Source organism: Rhinolophus hipposideros (assembly GCF_964194185.1).
Source record: "Rhinolophus hipposideros genome assembly, chromosome: 9".
In the NCBI taxonomy this organism is placed as follows: Eukaryota; Metazoa; Chordata; class Mammalia; order Chiroptera; family Rhinolophidae; genus Rhinolophus; species Rhinolophus hipposideros.
Genome location: NC_138055.1, coordinates 1,586,772 through 1,607,633, shown reverse-complemented (window position 1 = coordinate 1,607,633; position 20,862 = coordinate 1,586,772). Strand labels below are relative to the sequence as shown.

The following is a 20,862-nucleotide window of genomic DNA, read 5'->3' as shown; positions in this document are numbered from 1 at the left end:
AGTTACTGATGCAGATTTTACTGTGGATAAACAAATACAGAAAATTAGCAGATGTGTTTTGCAGATGTACTTAACAAAAATAGCATCCCTCCCGACAAGGGGAGGCATCCACAGGCCCGAGCCGTGCGGAGGCTTTGAGCACCTCTGCGCGCCCCTGCCAGCTTCCACGGAGGGAATCAGAGGTGCAAAGACAGGAAGACCTTACCTGAGACACCGGGGTTGTGGCAGAGGGTGACGGGGGCACATGGATCTCACAGACAAGGAGGGGGCCTGGGAGGGGACACAGGGGTAGAGGGGTCAGCAAACCAGGGTGTCAGAAGGGGGCCCGTCTGGCCCAGGTGGCCGTGAGCTCACCCGGAGCTCCCTGGGCGGAGGGAAGAGAGGCAGGAAGACCTCGGAGCAGATGCGAAAGTCAGATGGGCCAGAGCGTGGATTTCAGGTGTCATGGAGGGCGCAGGCCAGCAGGGATATGACTCAGGAACGCCAGTGGGGACATCGGCCCTGATGGCAGCAGCCCCTGCCGTGGTAGGAGGCGGCCACTTGTGACACCGACCCAGCCCCTGCAGCCTGTGATCTCGGTCCCTCCACCGCAATTCAGGATGCCTGCAAATCTCCGAGCATCTGTCCTCAGCCCTGGGAGAGGAGGGGGCTGTGACCCCTGGGAAGGGCAGGGCAAGGCCCCATCGATGTGCCCCCACCTCATCCTTTATGAATACCTGAGCCCTTTACTTGAGCTCTTCTGGGTCTCTTTCTGACCCTTGAAACCAGCGAGCTCAGCCCAGAGCCACAGCCCTGGGTGACTCAGCAGCGGGACGCCTGGTTCTGCTCTCTCCTCCAGGTAGGTGGGGCCTGAGGAGTCCCCGTGACAGCCAGGTACAGGGTGCTGCAGGGGCAAGGCCTCTGGGAAGAAGGGAGGCTGGCCCGCGCTTCACAGGAGGAGTCAGTCGGAACCGGAATCGCGGCGGGTGTCACACTAGCAGAGCAGGGCCCTCGGCCAGGTAGCAAGGCCCCCGGCCAGGCAGCAGGCCCGTGGTGGCTGGAAGGCAGGGCCTTCTGCACACATACTTGGATGTGTCCTGTGACGTTTGGATTTCACTGAATTTCTACTCCATTTGCTAAAAAATGTGCCATAGTCTCCTAACTTTAACACGTAAACCTGGGATTTTTGTGTTCCTCTCGAGCTAAAAAGAAAACAGGAAACACGTGCCATTGGTTCCCCTTGTGTGGGTCATGGGTTTCCATTGACAGCAGGGCTCCATTCTTCCTCAAATGCACGGACACACGTACACACTCACACACGGGTGCACACACACTCACCAGCCCACGCGTGTGCCATCACACACACTTGTACACACATGCTCACACACATTTGTGCATGCATGAACTCCTTCACTCATACACACTCCTGTTCACACACACACACACTCACACACACACTGTCACACAAGTGCACGTTTATCGCCCGAGCCCAGACAGCCATCCGTGGGTGCAGGAGACACGTTCGAGGAATGACAGGCCGTCCTCCCCCTGCACGTCTGGTCCTGGGGAGGAAACACTCTGTACAAATTTCATTTCTTGTGAAAGGAGACATAGCCTCATAGGAATAATTTAATTTGTCTTTTCTTTCAGAAGTGACTGTTACACAGAGGAAGCTTTGTTCTCATCCAATTTTACCCAAAAATAAAATAAAAGACTCAAAGAATTTTACAACTAAAAAGGAACCTTCTTATCCCTCACCTTCTGAACAGGGCAGGGAGGGGCCCAGGAAGAGACCCGACCCCATTGTCCTGGGGTGAGCATGCCAGGGGGAAGGGACAGAATCCAGATAAGTCAACAAATACATGTCCCCTTTCGTGAGTGATTTACCTTTAATGAAGATAAAACTGGATCACGAGATGGAGATGAATCAGAGGACATTTAGGCCACTGGTCACTTTTTCACTCTGGAGGACCATGGCAGGAACTCTGTGTGTTCTGTTCACCTCTGTTAAGGGCTGTGTCCCCCAAATTCATCTTGAAGCCTTCATCCCCAGGGCCCCAGATGTAACTGTCATGGAGCCCTGCCGTGGTCCCCAGTGTGCTGGTGACCCAGACAGTGAATGGCTGTCTTCCGAGTAGCTGGGTGTCAGGTAATGGTAGTGACACAAGTAAGACAGTGAGTGGCCAGAGAGAGCAGGTTCTGGACCACGGGGAGAGGTGGTGGGGGCAGGAGAGGTGGCAGGGGAGGGGCCAGGAGGGGCTGTGAACAAACACCCGGGGTGGGGAGGGGGCAGCATGGAAGATTGAATGGTCTCCTGTGCGGGTGTCGCCCTCCCTGGAAGTGCCTGGGGAGCAGAGGAACAGGGGCTGTGCCCGGCCAGGCCCACGACCAGCGTCCCCTCGCTGCGTCCTTTCCCTTTAGCCGTAAAGTCGGCTGCAGCCTGACCCGGCACCTCTATCAATGGCCACTTTGCACAGGACTCAAAGGCAGTCGCTGAACTCCGTAATGTCGTCCATGTCCCTCTGTCCTGAGCCCCAGTGCTTAGGCCATTCTGATCCCCGTTTTGAAGAGGCTGAAATATCCGTCTTTTAGGCAATGGGTTGGCATCATTCTGGGCTTCCCTTCTCCATATCGTGGTAAAACAGTGCATTTCCTGTCTGTGAACCTTTATTTTACCATGAGATAGCTTTACCCGACCAAGTTTAAGGTCCCAGGAAGAACACAGGTGCCGTCAGAACTGACACCTTCTGTGCTGAGGCCAACGGGGTTTACTCAGCATGACCAAGGAGCACGTGAATTCGTCATACATCTTCAAAAGTGGCTTCTAAGAGGAAAACAGGTCTAATTGACCAGGAGTCCCGTGCCCACTGCATGACTCATGTTCACAGAAGGTGGTTCGCAGCATTTTAAAGGTGTCTCCAAGGAATGCACTGTGTAGAGCGCCCCCGAAGCTGTTAGAATGAGTTTTGTGTGAGCCAAAGTGACTCCATTTTGGACATGCGCGGAGAACTGCCCTGGTAACTGGGTGTAACCAGCTACACTCTGAATGTTTACTACTGAAGATATGAGGATGTCAGGGTTGCCGTCTGACTGCCCCATAGGTGACATCAGGGAGGCACTCAGAACTGCATAAGAACTGAGGACTTTTGTAGCTCAGAGACCAGTCTCACCTGAGAAGTGACCACACTGCCACTCTGCTCCGAGAACCCTCCACTCTGCTGCGCTCTGCTCGGCAACGACAGACCCTCTGCGGGACCGACCTCCCGGACCAGCCGTCCTTCCTCGTTCCACCAGGACTCTGATTGACTTTGGGACTGGTTTGTTCCTCTATTTTACCCAATTATTGTGTTACTCGGTGTGCTTTACTGTGTGGTGCACTGATGACCGATGCTTTACTGTGTGGTGCACTGATGACCGACGCTTTACTGTGTGGTGCACTGATGACCGATGCTTTACTGTGTGGTGCACTGATGACCGATGCCTCACTGTGTGGTGCACTGATGGTTGCTGTTTGAGTAAAGAGCATACCAAAAGGGAGGTAAGGTCTGCGTGCTCTGTTCTTCGCTCGTGCCACGGCTGCGCAGAGGCCTCAGGCAGTGCCAGGTACATCCTGGGGGTGTGACAGTTTCTCAGGGGTTTGTCCCCCTGACTTGCAGGACCGTGAGCCGAGCAGTAGTTTGTGACATCACTGTGGCTCAGGAGAGAGGGCCGGGGTGGCACTTGAGGACAGTGACATTTCAGGGACTGTCATGGAAACTGAGGAGCCAGGAAGAACCTTCCTGCCCAACTGCCCCACGGAGCGGCCTTGGGCCCCCGGCTGCACGCTGGCCCACTGTACCTTCAGAAAGTACAGACCCCCTTCCTGGCGGTGAACCCTTGGGGAGCACGGCAGTGTTGACACTTCCTGGTAGAAGGAAGGAGACTCTGGGACTCTTGCTGCTCCCGTCCCAGCCAGCCGCGTCCTACGGCGTCGTCACCCACAGACCTAGGGGCTGGTCATCTCCTCAAAGACCTCAGGGCTGTCCAGCCTCTGGGTTCAGTGGTTCAAGGAGGGTCCCAAGTTGGGGCTCTGCTTCTCTGAGCCTCTCCCAGGTCAGGGGCCTTCATGTGTCTCTGACAGCGCAGTGCTGGGCGGGGTGTTGTCCACGGCCCAGCTGTGAGGACGGCCACAGAGGTAGCAGTGGGGGATGAGCTTCCAATCATCTAAAAACTTACATGATTAATCATAAATTTCCACCACCGATCTTTTTTCTTCAGTAAATACTCAAATTTATGGGTGATCATGAAACTCTCCCATCAGCTATGAGTCAGAGTCACGATGACTCAGCAGGAATTCTAATTTTTCATGAAATAGGTGACCCAAACTGAGGTTAAAAGATTAGATGTCGTTCCTCCCCGCCCGCCCCTCGTGTCATGATGCTCTCATCCCTTCTTCTTCTCGTGAGTGGCCTCCTTCTGTGACGGCCATCGGCAGCCACAAGGACTCTGCTTCTCTGGGGCCACCTCCCAGCCCGCAGAGGCTACCAAACAGAACAAGTGACCCCACGTCCTCTTTGTCCTACCAGACAGGGCTGTGTCCTGTAACCAGGACCCAGATACCACGTACCTGCCCCTGGAACATAGTAGGTCTTCAGTCTCAATGAGCTGAGTGCATCAGTCAGGGTTCTGCAGAGAAACAGGACAGACAAGACATATATATATAAATATATATATATGTAAAATAATGAGGTTTATGATAAGGAATTGGAGGCTGAGAAGTCCCACATCTGCCATCTGCAAGCTGGGCCCCCAGGACAGCTGACGGCAGAGAGCTGGTCCCCATCTGAAGTCTGAGAACCAGGGGAGGCAGTGGAGTAAGGCTGAGTCGGGACCAGCTCAACAGCCAGGTGGACAGAGCACCTGGCCGTGCTGTTCAGGCCTCCAAAGGATTGGCTGGTGCTCCTGCCGCCCACACCACACTCACACACACACTCACTGCACATACTCGCACTCACACTTACACACACACACTGTGGGGGCCTCAGCTTCGCTCAGACCACAGGGCCAAAAGCTGACTTCATCCAGAAAGACGCTCGCGGACACACCCAGAGTAGCGATTAACCAACTCTCGGGGTGCCCCGTGAGCTAATTATGACGACTTAACCATCTCACTGGGCACTGCGCCCACCCCACCTGCAAAGTCCACGGGCGCGGTGCCCATGCACACGAGACAGAAATGACTCCCCGAGATACCTCCAGCCGCTGCCCTTTCCCACACTCAGCTCGGGCACTGGGTGCTATGACAACAGCACCGAGACGGCGAGGTCCTCATTGCCAGAGGTCTCTGCCAAGGGCATCAGCCATACTAGGCACCGAGTGCATGCAGCACACGTGACACAAGGTGGTGTGACGGCAGGAACCCCAGCCCAGGTCCCCACTCACTGTTCCACGAATTCATTAACCTCTCAAAACCCGTATTTCTTCACCTGAAAAGCAGATGTGACTATGAATGGCACCAGATGGCTGCTGGGATTTAACGAGACAACACGCTCGGGGGGCCCAGCAGGAACTCGGGGCTAGGTCATTACTACCCCCACGGGTCACACGCCCCCGCACGCTGAACACACAGTGTGCGTGTGTGCCAGTTGCTGGCTGTGCTTTCAGGGTTATGAGGGGTGTTCTCCGTCTGAATAACCCGACAACTCGCTCAGTCATTGAGCGGGTCCCTACGTCCCAGTAGCACAGAGTAGGAATTTAGACACCTATAGCTCCTCAGAAAGCGTTCGCTGACCTCATAAATGTCAGAAATGCATAAACCTACAGACTGAGCAACTGACGTGGCGCTGCGCTGGGTCTGCAGAAAGCCCGTTTCACAGGTGTTAAAGGCTGACATCCACAGAGACTTGGTCACCTGCCCAGATACCAGGGACGAGCAGGGGTGGAGCCAGGGCTGGCCTGGCCCAGGCAACTCCAGACCACATGCAACCGCACAGCCCAGACCACCACACCTTCCCTCCAGGACGCGCTCTGTCCCACAGCCCACGTCGCCGGGTCCCAGGCAGCCCACATGTAGTCCAGTTGTCCACATCCAGCTGTGAGGACAGCCACAGAGGTGGCAGCTGAGGGCGAGCTTCTGTCCCAGCTCTGCCACTCACCGGTTGTGCCGTTCCGCTCACCCTCAAGCTTCCTGAGTCCCAGGCATTTCCCTGTAGATGAACCAACAGCTCTGACCACAGAAGGCCAGGGGTGGGCAGAGGAGGAGACAACGTGCCTGGGAGAGACGTGGCAGAGGCACAGCCCGGGCAGCAGCACTGGCCGAGAGGGCACACAGACTCCACGGCGGCTGCAGGGGTAAACCTGGCAGGGCTGGCTGGCGACCGGTGCAGAGGGTGACATGGGAGCAGTGACGGGCAGAGCCCAGCCGGAGTCTTGGGGGAGTATACCACATCCTAGGGGGCAGAGCCAGGAACCACGGCACAGACCACGAGAGGGGCCCGGGTATGGAGAGGGGGAAGGGCGGTTGCCCGTTAGCACTTGCTGAGTCTGAGACGCCCCAAGGGGCAGCCAGAGGCCGGGAGTGGGGAACCTGGCAAGTCTATGGACAGGGGAGTGACTGTGCCATCGATGGGGATCTCATGGTCCTGGGCAGAGCGAAGCCATGGGACAGGTGGGCGAGGAGGATGAAGGCTTACAGAGGACCTTTGCCCCACGCTGTGTGGCCATGTGCCTGCGGAAGAGCCCCAGTGAGGACACTGCCCACCGACACCGCCCATGGACACCGAGAATGTGCCCAGAGCCTGCCTGCAGTACACAGGGAGAGGCAGGTTGTGGGCCCAGTGGGACAATGGCAAGAACAGTGACGGGCTCTCAGAGGCCCGTGTCCAGGCCTGGCTCGGTGGCTTTCTGGCCCAGAGCCCGAGAAAGTCATCTGGGCTCTCTCAGCCTTGGGAACTCTGTGACAATCAAATCCGGGGAAGCCCCCTGTCCCACCGCCCGCCCCCCGTCTTGCTGAGGACCTCACACCCCGTGAGTGTTAGGGCCCCCTGGGTCTGGGAGGGAATGAGGACATGGAGGAGGGGGTGGGGACAGGCGTGGCCGCTCCTCCCTGACCGCCAAGGCCACCAGAGGCCTGCTGTGGCCTCCATGACGGTTTGCTCGACACTCTGGATGAACTGCTGTCATCCACCGCACTTATTTTTGTCTTCTCCGTCTATTTCGGGAAGTGGATTCTTAGATCAGTGATTAGAAATGTCACTGGTACTTTTGGGAAGGGGGGATTCGCAAAGTCTATAATTGAGAAGAGTAATCAAATTCCTTAACAACCTCAATGGTATGAAAATGGTAATTAATTGCAAATTTTTGACGGACTGCATAATATTTATCTATTTTTGAACTTTTTACTGATCAGCAGCAAGCTCTGATATCTCACTTCCTTTTTTATCTGATTTCTATAGTTAGCATCTTTAGGCTTTTTCCCATTAAAAGTTTCCATGGGGAAGGAAGAAGCTACTTAAGAATAAACGTCAGGGTCAACTGAGCCTGAGGCTCTAATTAGGGGACATGTCACATTCTGCTCTCCTGTGCCTGGCGCTTTGTAGGAAGCAGGTGGGAGAGAAGCAGGAAGAGCCTGAGACTGGAAACAAGACCTGGGGTGAGCAGCTCCTGCCACCCGTGGGAGCCTGAGCCCAGCGTAGTGTGACCGACATCCTGGCATCAGTCCTGGACGTCTGCATTGTGGACCTGGGTCTCGACCAATTCTGGCCTCACCTGCCTGCCAGTCATTCCAGGAAGGTCACTACGAACGCGACATAAACCACTCTGAGGGGTGATCAGCAGCTTGAGCTGCCAAAACAAAGGGCCACAGATGAGGTGGCTTAAACCCCAGACATATTCCATCCCAGTCCTGGAGGCTACAAGTCCAAGGTCAAGGTGTCTGCAGGCCTCTCTCCTTGGCTCATAGGCAGCCGCCTTCCCCCTGTGTCCTCGGAGGACAGTAGTCAGATTGCATTAGGGCCCAACCAACTGACCTCATTTTACCTTAATCACCTCTTTAAAGACCCATCTCCAAATGCAGTCATGTTCTGAGGTCCTGAGGTGAGGGACTCAGCATGTGACTCCAGGTGGAGCCAACAGGGGCCAAGCAAACGCAGGGTTCTGGCCCCTCCCCGGACGGCCGTGGGAATGCAGTGCACACACACTGGTGACAGCTGTGGGTGACTGTTCTCAAAGGCCGCGGGAAGCTGGGCCGCGGAGGGCAGGACTGTGGGCCCCAGCTCTGTGGGAGCTCTGGGCTCACTCACTGGGCCTTCATCAGTTTCCTTCATCACAGACACGATATTCCAAGACAGGAAGAGGGAAGAGGAGATCGCCACTGGCTAGCTCTTGCCAGGTCAGGAGAGAGTGGAGGAAGCCCATCCCGGTTCTGTGCTTTCCCAGTAAAGTTCACAGCAGCCTTGGTGAGGACCCTGTCACTGCCCACCTCACCGATGAGAATCCCAGGGTGCCCCGGAAGTGGTACATGTGGGGCAGACTGCTGCCCGAGGGCTAACCATTCCTTTGTGAGGATGAAATGGGACTGGGGCATGGCGGGTGAGCCTAGCTCACGGAGCGTGCTCCCTACGATGGGACGCTGCCCGTCTTTGTGGCAGAGCACCTGTCCCCACTTCAGCGCCCCTCACAGGTCCTGGTGTCTGTGCCCCGGGCTGGCCCTCAGCAGTCCAGCGTCTCACTCATTTTCTTCTCCAAGGTCCTTGCTTCTGCCACCAAGCTGACCTCAGCAGGGACTGAGTCTGCTGGAGCGGCAATGCTGGCTCCTCCTGAGGTTGTTCCAGATGGTTCCAGCCTCCTCTGCTGACCAGGGGGCTGAGAGGAGAGGGGGCTGCTGTGGAGTGCCTCCTGGCTGGGGCCCCGACAATCTGCCAGCAGCCTGGCCCCCGGGCTCTGGGGCTAGGGCCCACAGGCCTCAGCGCCAGGGCCCCTGCTTACCAGACACCCCAACTGCTGCCCCTGCCCGCTCTCCAGGGCTGCCTGGTGGTCTTTAAAAACAAAGGAGAGAACAACACAGCCAGTTGTCTGGAAACAGGACAAAACCCTCATACGTGCTTATGGTACGTGCTGAACACAACCTACTGAACTCTTACGTTCAGCATTATAATTGAGAACGGTTTTGAATCTACTTTTTATTACGTCTCCCAATCTTGTCTTTTGCTCCCAGGTGAGTCAGCAGCACCTTCCGTGTTCCTGCTGCCCAGCCGTCAGTGTGTTGGCTTCGTCAGCCATGCACGACCCACAGATCAGAACTCCTCCTGCGAAGGTACTTGACAGAGGAAGCAGAGCTTGAGTGAGGCTGAAGAAATCTGGAAGAGCAGATTTTCAGCTGAAAACCCCATCTATTCGCACTTATCAAGAGATGCTGTCACTGCAAATAATGAGAACAACTTGTTCCCGGCCTCCAGTGGCGACTTACGGGAGATTGGAGGCAAGTCTCTGTCCGGGGAAGAGTCCGGCAATGAGCCAAATGCCAGGCTCTCCAGAGAAGGACCAGAGGTGACGGCGGTGCAGACACATGGGCCTGCGTGGTCCCTGGCCCGTGGTCTGGGCCCCGGTCGGGCTGCTGGGAGCATCTGTGCACACAGAGCTCTGCCTCAGGAGCAGACCCTCCCCACCCAGGACGAGCTGATCAGCAGGGCCGACGCGGGCCTTGGGGGCAGCCTGACCAACGCCCAGAGTTCTCCCGGGACCTGTGGTGGGCAGGCGGGTCAGGGGCTCACAAGAGACTGAGAAGCACAGTGTAGGCCCAGAGGTTAGGTGTCAGAAGGACGGAAGCAGAGCGACCCTTGCTGCATCCATGGGGCACACAGGCCCCCTGTTCAGCAGTCTGTGGGGTGCACAGCCACCCATTCAGCTGTCTGTGGGGCATACAGCTCCCCGTTCAGGTGTCCATGGGTCACACAAACCGCCCCCACCCTGTTCAGGTGTCTGCAGGGCACACAGCCCTCCATTCAGGGGCCCCAGCTCAGGGGCACTGAGATTGCAGGGACTGACTCCGCTCCGCTCAGCACCTCCAGGGTCAGCTGCTCTGGTGGCCGGCAGAAATGGAGGCCCTGGCCCAGTCATCGGCAAGGCAGAGTGGACACAGACAGCTGAGCAGGGGCGCAGAGGCTGTCTCTCCTGGGCACAGGGACTCCCAGAAACAGGTTGGGAAGATGTTTGAGAATAGGTTTCCGAGATGAGCAGGTGCAGCCAGATCTGGAGCTTTTGTCATATAGGGACCCAATCTCATGTCCACTGGCTGGAGCAAAATGAGATCATCTGCCGGAATTTGGGGTGTGCTTTGCCTGTCCCCGGGTCTGGGGAGTGGCTTGTTGTCTCATGCGTAGTCTACCGTGGCCTCCCATCCCCAGGTGCCCTTCGTGATGTAAGATCTGTGTTCCATCAATGTTTGGGGCTACTGACCAAATGCAATGTGGACTCTACGGGGAGGCCTAGCTCCAGGTCAGGAAATCAGGACCTCATCCTGCAGCTCACAGCAGCCTCCACTGGGACACTGGGTCCCCAAGTCTCCCTGGCAGAGGTGGGGGAGTGGGACCCCTCAGATCTGCACAGGGTGGGCAGCCTGATAGCCATTCATCCACCAGCCATGTTTCTAATCACCACGGACCGACCTCATGTTCCCACCGCAGCACAAACACGTTCTAAACCCAATTGATAAGATGTAAAACATCGCTTCCCCCACATTCTGTGAGCAGTCAGGTCAAAAAATAGGTGACGTTCATTGCATTACGCAGCATAAACATGATTTCAATAATTACCATGGGCCAGAACCCGTGCCTGCTCAGGAATAATGAGCATTGAATCCTATTAGAGCTCAGTGTGAACAGCCTTCCAGTTGAGCTCCCCTAGCAGGCTGGTGAGGACATAGAGGGGACATGGCCTCCACAAGGCCCCAGGCCCCAGACAAAGCCTGTCTGCTGTTCTGCGGCCCTAATGACACACCACTTTGCAGCCATAGGGAACCGTGGCTGACGGCTACTCTGCACCTTGGAACCAAGTGGGTCTGCTTGAATTGGTTCTAATTTTAGGCACTTTTCTTATTCACTGAAGATGATAATTAGCCTCTACCTGAGGGTCCCTATTAGTCTCGTGACAGCATCTACATGTTGGAAACAGTTTACTTGTTGTTCTTATTTGCACCGTGGATGGCAGGGATCTGCACACCACGGGAACTGCCTGCAGCATCAGAACATGGCGGCCACGGCGGAGTCCAACGACCCCCGCGTCTCACAGAGGAGCAGTATGAAGGCCAGCGAGGTAATTGACTTGCCCAAGGTTACCCGAGTAATTTGAGAACCTTTGCTAACACCGACTAACTCCGGGTTTCAAACCTGGACTCCCCAGCTGTATTTAACTGGTCAGCCTACATCTCAGGAGCTGGAGGAAGTTGTGCAGGTTGTCAGCCTCTGTAAGATGCTCATGGCTGAGAAATCCAGACAACTGTCTCCACGGTGTGGTTTTAGAAAGCAGTTTTTTCCACAGAGATTATAAGGAAGGATTTTGCAGCGAAGAATGCTCACACGCACACCAACACACGCATGTACATACATGCGGGCACACGTGCACATATATGTGGGCACACATGCACACGTGTGTCCACACATGTGGACACACGTGCACACAAACACATATGTACACAAATGTGGACACGCATGCACACGCGTGCATGCACACACATGCAGAAGAGAAAGAGACATAACGCCCTATCCAATGCTACTACATGGAAATGTTGATACTACAGTCATAAAATCTGACTTTGCAAATTACACAATAATTCAATAGAATATCTCATTTGATCCTTGGTAAAACTGTAGGGGTAGAGAGGCCGGTGGTATATTTACCATTTTTCAAGGAAAAAATAGAGATCCATGGAGTTTAAAGAACTTGCTCTAAACACAAGGACAGAGGGCACCCTTGGGGGACCACACCTCCCGCTTCATCTGCCAATGGAGGTGTTCCTGCCATTGGACCCACCCACCCCCACCCCAAATGAGTGTCTGCAATTATGGTATTTTGCTGTGTATAATGTACACTTTTTTGCTCAAATTTGTGAAGGAAAAATAAGGACGTGCAATTATACATGGATAGTACTAATTCTGTATTTATATATATGTTTTTAATTCTTTCATGTATGCTTATGAGTTAAAAGTGTAACTCTAGAAATCATTTAACGATATCCATATGCAAAATAATACACGGGCATACGATTATTGGTTGTTGAGCTTATGACGAGCTTGCCATGATGAAGAGTTCTTGGCCTTCTATGATGCGTAAATATCGGAAATTTGTGACCGGAACATAAAACTTCTCAGACCTTATATCTGTTCTTGTGTTTTGTAATTATTTGTTATGTAAAATTTCTTTTACCCTAATATGTTAAAAAAAAAATGCTACAATTCCTTTATAACACAAAAAACAAGTACCTAAATGCAAACAAATAAAATTTTGAATTAAAACAAAAGATTTTTTTCCCTGAAAGTTTGAGCCAAAGATGTGGGTGTGCATTAGACAAAATATGGTCCTCCAGCCTGAATGTGTGCCTGCGTGCGTGCGTGATATCAGACCACTTGAAAGCGCCACATACCTTGAAATTTATTCAGATGTTATGAATTCTACATATAAGTCCTATACCTTACCGATTAAATACAGCCTTAGGAATTTTATAAAGTTATTTGGTTCTTACGAATGGGATTTTTCTGTCTATTTCCACTTGAAATTGGATATTTCTAGAAAGCAATTAAATATTTTAACTTACCTTCCAATCCAGCTCTGTTACCACTTTCATGTCTTATTTTCATAGAGTTTTCAGTGCAGTCCTTTAGGTTATCTAGGAATTCAAGCACATCATCGGCAAACAAGTATTAGTCCTTTCTATGGCAATTATACATTTAATAACATTCTGACCAGACTCCTAATGGGCTATTTTGGGGAACTGGACAAAGTGACTTAAATTGCACGTAGAAGATAGACTCACTAAGAATTGCTATTTTTAAAATGAAGTATAAATAGCTCCTTCAATCAAAACAGTATGGCATTCACAGATAGACCGACAGATCAATGGGATGTAACAAAACGTCCAGAGTTAGAGACTGTGACAGTCAGTATTATGTGTCCACTTGGCTATGCTACAGGACCCAGTCATTGCCTCTAACAGTAATGTAGGGGCTGCTGTACAGGCATTTTGTAGATGTGGTGGACGTCTATAGTCAGCTGGCTCAGGAGAGGAGATGGCCCTCAGTGGGGTGGGTGACCTCATCCAATCAGTTAATGGTCTTAAGAGTAAAAACTACGATTTCATGGGGAAGGGGAAATTCTGTGCCAAGATGTCAGCATCATGCCCTGCCTGAGTTTCTAGCTTGCTGGCCTGCCCTACAGATTTCAGACTTGCCAATCTCCACAATCACATGAGCCAGTTCCTATAGGTGTGTGTGTGTGTGTGTGTGTGTGTATGTGTGTGTGTGTGTGTGTCTGTGTGTCTGTGTGTCTGTGTGTGTGTCTGTGTGTCCTCTTTGCTGTGTTTCTCTGGAGAACCCTGACTGACACAGGTTTTGACGCTGAGAGTGGTTCTAGAGGAACAGAATCTTAAGGATAGTTTTCTGAATTAGTTCTAGGTTCTGGAATTGGTTCTCTAATCTGGTTAGATTTAAAGGCATTGCTGAGTCTCTTTCCATGGTAGAGTCCAAGGTGAGATGTGTTGATAGAAAAATATGCCCCAAACACCCTGGCCCTCCTAATCCAACACATATAAGAGGCCAGGCTCTGGCTGACCACAGATTCGATACCTCAGAACATTCTTGTCGAATGAACAATTATAATGAGATTGGCTGGTTGTTCCAAACTCTGCTCGGCAAACTGCTGGGCACCACACACATGACCTGGGAGACCCCACGTCTGCCAGGAGAGAGACCCTCGTCTCCTGTTGCTGCAAAGCTGGGGTTTCTGAAAACCAAACGCAGAGTCCCACCCTGAGAGTGGCTAAATTACAACAAAAATGGAATTCTTGGTGTTATAGGTGTCACTGTTAACATTAGGACATTGACTGGGAAGGACACAGCTGCTTCGCAGGACACCACTGATTCTCCTCAGCACCCCTACCACCCCACTCGGCTTCTAGACCCATAATGAGGCTCCCAGACCAGCAGGTCCCAAAAGGCAAGGTTCAAAGTGTAGACCAAGAGGAGGTGGGCTCACTACGCTCCCAAAGAACCTCATTTCTCCAATTGACATAGACAGAAACTGGGGCATATGTGGGGATGGAAATTAACAATGGGAGGAACATGCAGCCTGATCAGACCGGATTGATGGACATGGGTCCATTAAGCAGAGATTCTGGATATGGTGTTGAGTCTTGGGAGAGTCAGAAAGGCCTCCAGATTGTGCGGCCGGGTGGCTGAGACGTGGAATGAGAGGTGACCTTTCCTCAGTGAGGTGGGAATTCCAGAACCACTGTGCACACAGCAGAGGAAGGGCTGCAAAGGCTCCATGAGACTGGAGGTGAGAGTGGATTCATTGTGTGAGACCTGCCCACTCACCTGGGGCGTCCAGACGGTGCACCTTTCACCGCGACCTGAGAAATAAGTCAGTAAGGGACCCAGTGCTGCTGAAGTGTTCTGTTGTCACTCTTCTCTGCAGGCCAGAAATTACAGGGGGAATTGCTGCCACCAAACGGGACCCTGAAGTGCAATGGGGACAACGGGATTCTGACGTGGCAGGGCCACAGTGGCAGCACTTCGTCCAAACAAGGTGGGCAGCCGAGTCAAAGCAGCGACCAGCACGGTCTGACTCACAGACACCTGTAACACCAGCTAGTTGGGCATGGTGCTCATGAAACAGAAACTGACTGGCAAGTCACTAAGTTTTTACTTGGTTTGTCCCTTTTAGGAAGTACCCCTCCACACGGCCAATCCGTTAATCGTCCTCTTAGCATTCCCCTAAGGGACCTGCGGCCCTTACCAGGTCTGTGCACTGAGGGGAAGGTAATAACCAGACTTTGGGGGAATCGCATTTCTATGTGGTCTGTCCTGGGAATGGAACAGCTGGGTCACAGAAGGTACATGGCGTGTCCTTCACTAGATACTGTCATAGTTAGTGTCACAGGTACCTCCACTAGCAGCAATTATGAGGGCGTTGTTCCATGCCCTCATGTGTTCCAGTTTTCGGCACTTCCTTCGCTCCCCCATTCTGCTGGATATAGAGTGACAGCTCCCTGAAGTGGCATGTGTGCCCAGGCCATCTGGAAGTCCCTTCTTTTTCTTCTGTCACAAGCATCTGCCCTTTGCACATGGCCACTGTAGGACAGAATACATTTTACGTAATGTGTGACTGGTGAACTCAGAAGATACACAATCTGACATACATGACTTCGTATTCCCTGAGTTTTAAAAATATGAATGATCAGTAAGTCTGAGAAATACCTTCCTCCTTGTCTTAAAAATCAAATTTTATCCACATGCCTCTTGTTCATGGTCCTTGTAAAAGTTTTTATTTTGAACCCATCAGTTTTCTGATGGGGCAAACTCAGGGCAAATAAATGACTAATCTGGTATCTGGAGAGAGACAGACATCTTTTTTGGTGAGGTACGTTTCTGGTGAAGTATTTACTCAAACAGTTTGCCGTGTTTTCTGTTGGATTGTCTTTTCTTCCTTAGTAATTAAAGTTCTTTCCGTATCTCGACTATGTGTCTTGTGTCAGACACACGTGTAGGATGTCTCCTCTCACTCGGTCAGTTGTCCTGTCACTCCCCTAATGGTGTTTTCTGATAAACAGAGGCTCTTAATCTTAATGTAATCTGATTCATCCATTTTCCCAGCTTAGGTCTTAAGAAATCTGCCTACACTGAGACCACTAAGAAACGCTCCCGTATTTTCTTCTACAAGCTTTCTTGCTCTCACATTTAGACCTGTAATCCATCTGAAATTGATTTTTATGTGCGGTAAAAAGTAGGGATCAAGATGATTTTTTTCCATACTGATATCCAATTGATCTCACCCCATTTATTGGTGAGCCTACCCGTTCCTCTCTGGACTGCAGAGTCAGCTATGTTTCAAGTAATTTTTTAAAAAATGAAACTCCAGTGTATTCACCAGTTTTTCCATCAATGTCCTCTTGCTGTTCCCACGTCACGGTCAGTGGTCACGTCTCTCCAGTCTCCCCAGTCGGCCACAGTTCCTCAGGCTCTTTGTGTTTCTCTTGACCTTGAAAGCCTTGAAAAATCCAGAATGGCCTTGGACCTGGCTTTTTCTGTTGTTTCTTTCATGGTTAGAATGGGGTGACAGTTTTCTGGAATAACACCACGGAGGGGCAAGGCCTTCTCATCACATCCCACCAGGGGCACATGAAACCCACATGGCCTATCACGGGCAATCTTGGCCTTCATCACATGGTTAGCATGGTATCTGCCAGCTTTCTCCACTGTAAAGCTACTGTTTTCCCTTTTCTAGGCTATTCTTTGGGAACCAGTCCCTGAGTCTAGCTGCTCTCGGGGATAAATGTCCACCCCCTGAGGCAGGAGTATCTACATGTAGTGTTTGGAATTCTTCTATAGCAGAGATTGGTCTCTTGTCTCCCATTTGGTTATTTATTCATTCTTTTATATCCATGTGGACTCATGCATATTTATTTTATACATTGTCAATATTTTTGTTTTTTATAAATTCAATATTAGAGACAGAATTGATGTTCACTTTTGACTGAGATAGAGTAAAAATGGTGTGGTTTAGTCTCCTGCCTGAAACAATGACAAAAGCCAGACAAAACATATGAAAAATAAAGAATAAAAATGGATTTTAAGACACTAGACACCAGGCAATAAAAGGCAGAGATTCCTGAGGTGGGAAACAAATGAGGTGATCCCTACAACTGCTCCAGCTGACGCCTGGAGAGCTTTCTGCCACAGTACAGAGAGGGGGACCCTTGTGGAGCCTGAAAATCTCCCTGAGTTCAGGAGACAGTGCTGAGAGTCCAAGTGGGGTGAATTTGGAGGACAGGGTACTTAAAGAGTGACACAGAGAGAGCGCAGAATATTGATTAGTGCATGCAAGTGAGGAAACTACTCAAGACCTGGAAAGAAAGACCCAAAAACAATAGAAGAAACAATACCCCAGACTCACACAGGGCTGGGGACATTGCCCATTCTTACCAGTCAGCTACAAATGTCAGCTTTATGGGACACTTGATAGATTATTCAGAAAAGTCATGCCTCAGGAATAGGGGGAAATGAGCCTTAAGTCAGTGTTGCTCTGATCCTGCCTAATAAATGCAGAAAAAAATTCCTGGAAGGTGAAAACTGTTTCCAGATAACATGAATGCATGTCAGAACAGAGCTCAGAAAATTTTACAAATATAAAAATATTCAGCACTCAGCAAGGTAAAATTAATAATGGCTGGCATCAAATCAAAAATTACCAGGCACATAAAGAAGCAGGAAATTTCAGCCCAAAATGAAGGGGGAAATCAATTAATGGATAGCAGCCCACATTGATATTCAGGATTACGAGAGAAGGACTTGAAAACAGTTATTGTAACTGCACATTGCAGCTCAAAATAGTAAAATATGGGCATGTTAAGTAGACATGGAGGATATTAAAACGATCCAAATCAAACATGTAAAAACGAAAACTATAATACATGAGATGAAAAAAATACTAAATGGGATTGATGTCAGATTAGACATTGGAGAAGAAAATATTAGGGAACTTGAAAATAAAGCAATAGAAACTATGTATACTTAAATGTACAGAGAAAAAGATGCACAAACTAATAAATCGTCAGGGGGGTTATAGGAAAACTTTCAGCAGCTTGATGTATGTGTACTTGGGGTCCCCAGAGAGATAGAGGAGACAAAAAAGACATATTTGAAGAAATAGTGACTGAAAGTTTTGCAAATTTTATGGAAACTATAAACTCACAGATCCAAGAAACTCAATGAACACCAAGTTTAAGAAATAGCAAGAGAACTGCACGATGCATTCTCATAAAATTGCTCAAAACGACTGATAAAGTGAAAGATCTTAAAAGCAGCTAGATGATAGTTACGTACAGAAGAGCAGCCTAAAGATGACGGCAGATTTATCACTAGAAACCGTCCAAGCAAGACTCAGTAGAACATCTTTAAAGTAATAAAAGAAAAGAAGTGTCAACGTTGATTTCTATATCAAGTGAAGATGGATTTCAAATATGAAGATAAAATAAATTTTTTTCAGACATACAAAAGCTGAAAGAATTCATCACCACCATGAAATGAATTTATAAAACTGTCTTGAGTAACAAGTGGGCTTAGTAAGGTTGCAGAATACAAGAGGCATACACAACATCAATTGCATCTCTGCAGACTAGCAATGACCAAGTGGAAACTGAAATTTTAAAGTACCATTTACCAAAGCACCCCAAATATAAACTACTTAGGCATAACAACATGTGAAATACTGTACTCAGAAAACGATGCAATTCTGATTAGAAGTCAAAGAAGGCTAAATAAATGGAAAGGCACACTGTCCGTGGATTGAAAGACTCAACGTGGTAAAGACGTTAATCTCCCCAAAATGATCAATAGATTTATATGCAATTTCTGTCTATAACTATATCTTTGTCGCTGATGCTGAAATTTATGGATGAAAACAAAGGGACCCGACGAGCTGAAAACATTTTGAAACATAATAAACGTAGAGGAATAGTACTATCTGACTTTAATACTGAGAGACTTACTCCAGAGCTACCTATAGTAATGAAGACAGTGTTTTATTAATATGAAGATACTCAAAGAGGTCCGTGGGACAGAGAAGAGAGTCCGGAACCAGCTCCCTACACACAGGACCGATTGATTTTCGACAAGGATACAAGGGAGATGCAGTAGAGAAAGGAATTCCTTTGCATTTTAACTACATAGAAATGTAATTTTTGTTCCAAAATCAAAAATGTCAGAAACAACGACAACACACAAACATAAGAGAGGTAAATGTTTTGCAACACATATGACAAACAAACGACTGTTTCTTAATTTACAATAAGCTTGTACAAGTCACAAGTGAATGACGGGCAGCCCATAGTAAAAAAACAAAACAAAACAAAAAACACGCCAAGGACCAATATGGGCGGTTTTCAGATAAAAGAAATACAAATGTCTACTAAATACTTGAAAAGATGCTCAGCACTATTCATAATTAAATTCAAATAAAAACAGCAAAACCCCAAACCAAAATCAAAGCACCACTTTTCACCCATCTGGCTGCCAGTAATTGAACAGCTCGCAGGACGGGGAGTAATGGGCACCCTCCTGGACAGCCAGGCAGGGTGGTGCACACGGTGCATGGAGCTGCCCCGGGTGCGGCGTGATTGGTCAGGGCCGACAGCCCATGTACCCAAAGACGCCAGCCCTGGAAAAGGACAACTCACTTAAGGAAAATCTAAATAAATGCTGGAATAGCACCACAGATCATTTTACAGTTTAATTTGAGTTTTATCACTAAGAATTTATATAAACTATGAATATAATTTCACGTTATCTTATATTTTGCAAAGTAAAAGGAGTAGGCACATATGTCCTGAGTTTCCAAAGGAATAATAAATGATTCACGTATTGACTGCGGGTTTCTGGGAAGGACTCTCTAAGTAACTGTTACGACGGCACATGGAGAAAACGTTCCCACAGTTTCAGAGCAGGAATGTAGTTAAATGTGAAACAATAGTCAAAGGGCTCACTGATTCTCCCAAGAGCCTCTCCTCCCCTTGTAACCCAACTCCTGTGTCGTGTGTGTGTGTGTGTGTGTGTGTGTGTGCAATGTGTATATATTGTATGTGTGTATGTGTATATGTGCGTATGTGTGTGTATATATGTGTGTATGTGTGTATGTGTGTTGTGTGTGTATGAATGTATGGGTGTGTATGGGTGTGTGCGTATGTGTGTGCATTTGTGCCTTCTCCAGATGAACCCTTTCCCATTCTCAATGTCAGCATCTCTATGGATCCTGGAAGTTTCCCAATGTCACTTTCATCAACTTCATCAAAGTCATGACCCTTAGAAGATCTGAAACATCACTTCATGCTTGATTGTACTCTCATTCTTTAGGTCAATCATTGCTTTTCAAGCTCCCTGATATTTCAGCTGGGCATTTGGCTTTTAATTTCAAGTGTCACATTTTTCATTTCTAGCAATTAATTTTTTTTTTTACTAACTTTCCTTTTTAATACTGTCTTGCTCTCTACCCATGCTGCCCATTCCCTATTGCATTTAAGCATGTGACATAAATTTATAATCCATGCTTGCCAATCCCCAATCTGAAGTCTCTGAAGGATGTTGCCGTGTGTGTTGCCCCAGGGGGTATTCTGCGTCCTTGTGCACTTACGGTGTCTTCAGTGGGTCATTCTCTGGGCAGACGCTGGGGCCGGTTAGCGGGGTAAATATGGAGACTATTGCATTTCCTGCAGGCAGACACTACAAGCTCTGTGAACCAGGGACCATGTGAAAAAAATGTGTCCGCTAGAATATTTTGGGATTATATATAAAATGAAAATTCAAGCTCTAAACCTAGTGACCTTTGAGAGATGGATTGCCAAAGGACTCTACATTTGCCCCTCTACCTAGAACCAAAGCTGATAAGACAAGGGTCCTTTCCTTCTATTTGCAGGAAAATTTGTCTCTAGAGTCGTCTCTTGCTGAGCGTGCAGCTCTTTGAGTCCCCCAGCCACACACAGGGATTCTTACTTGTCCCCTCATCTTGGGTCCTGTCACCACCCACACTCCATGTCACCACAACCGGTAGATGCCTCTGTGGGCAACTGATGTCTTTAGAGCCTGGTTTTGCACTTTCCTGTTAGTTTTTATTTCCAAAGATTTTTATGACTATCTCTGCATA

At 49.6% G+C, this 20,862-nt stretch overlaps 1 long non-coding RNA gene across 1 annotated transcript in view; it reads right to left on the bottom strand.

The window, feature by feature from the left end:
- Positions 1-4,429: 4,429 nt before the first annotated feature.
- The window catches only part of LOC308501602, a 37,571-nt gene continuing 21,138 nt past the window's right edge, over positions 4,430-20,862 (bottom strand). The window contains exons 5-7 of the long non-coding RNA XR_013993921.1: positions 15,113-15,299; positions 12,767-12,838; positions 4,430-4,644 (exon numbers count right to left, since the gene is read on the bottom strand). This is a non-coding gene — a long non-coding RNA (uncharacterized lncRNA). The remainder of the gene's footprint in view (positions 4,645-12,766; positions 12,839-15,112; positions 15,300-20,862) is intronic.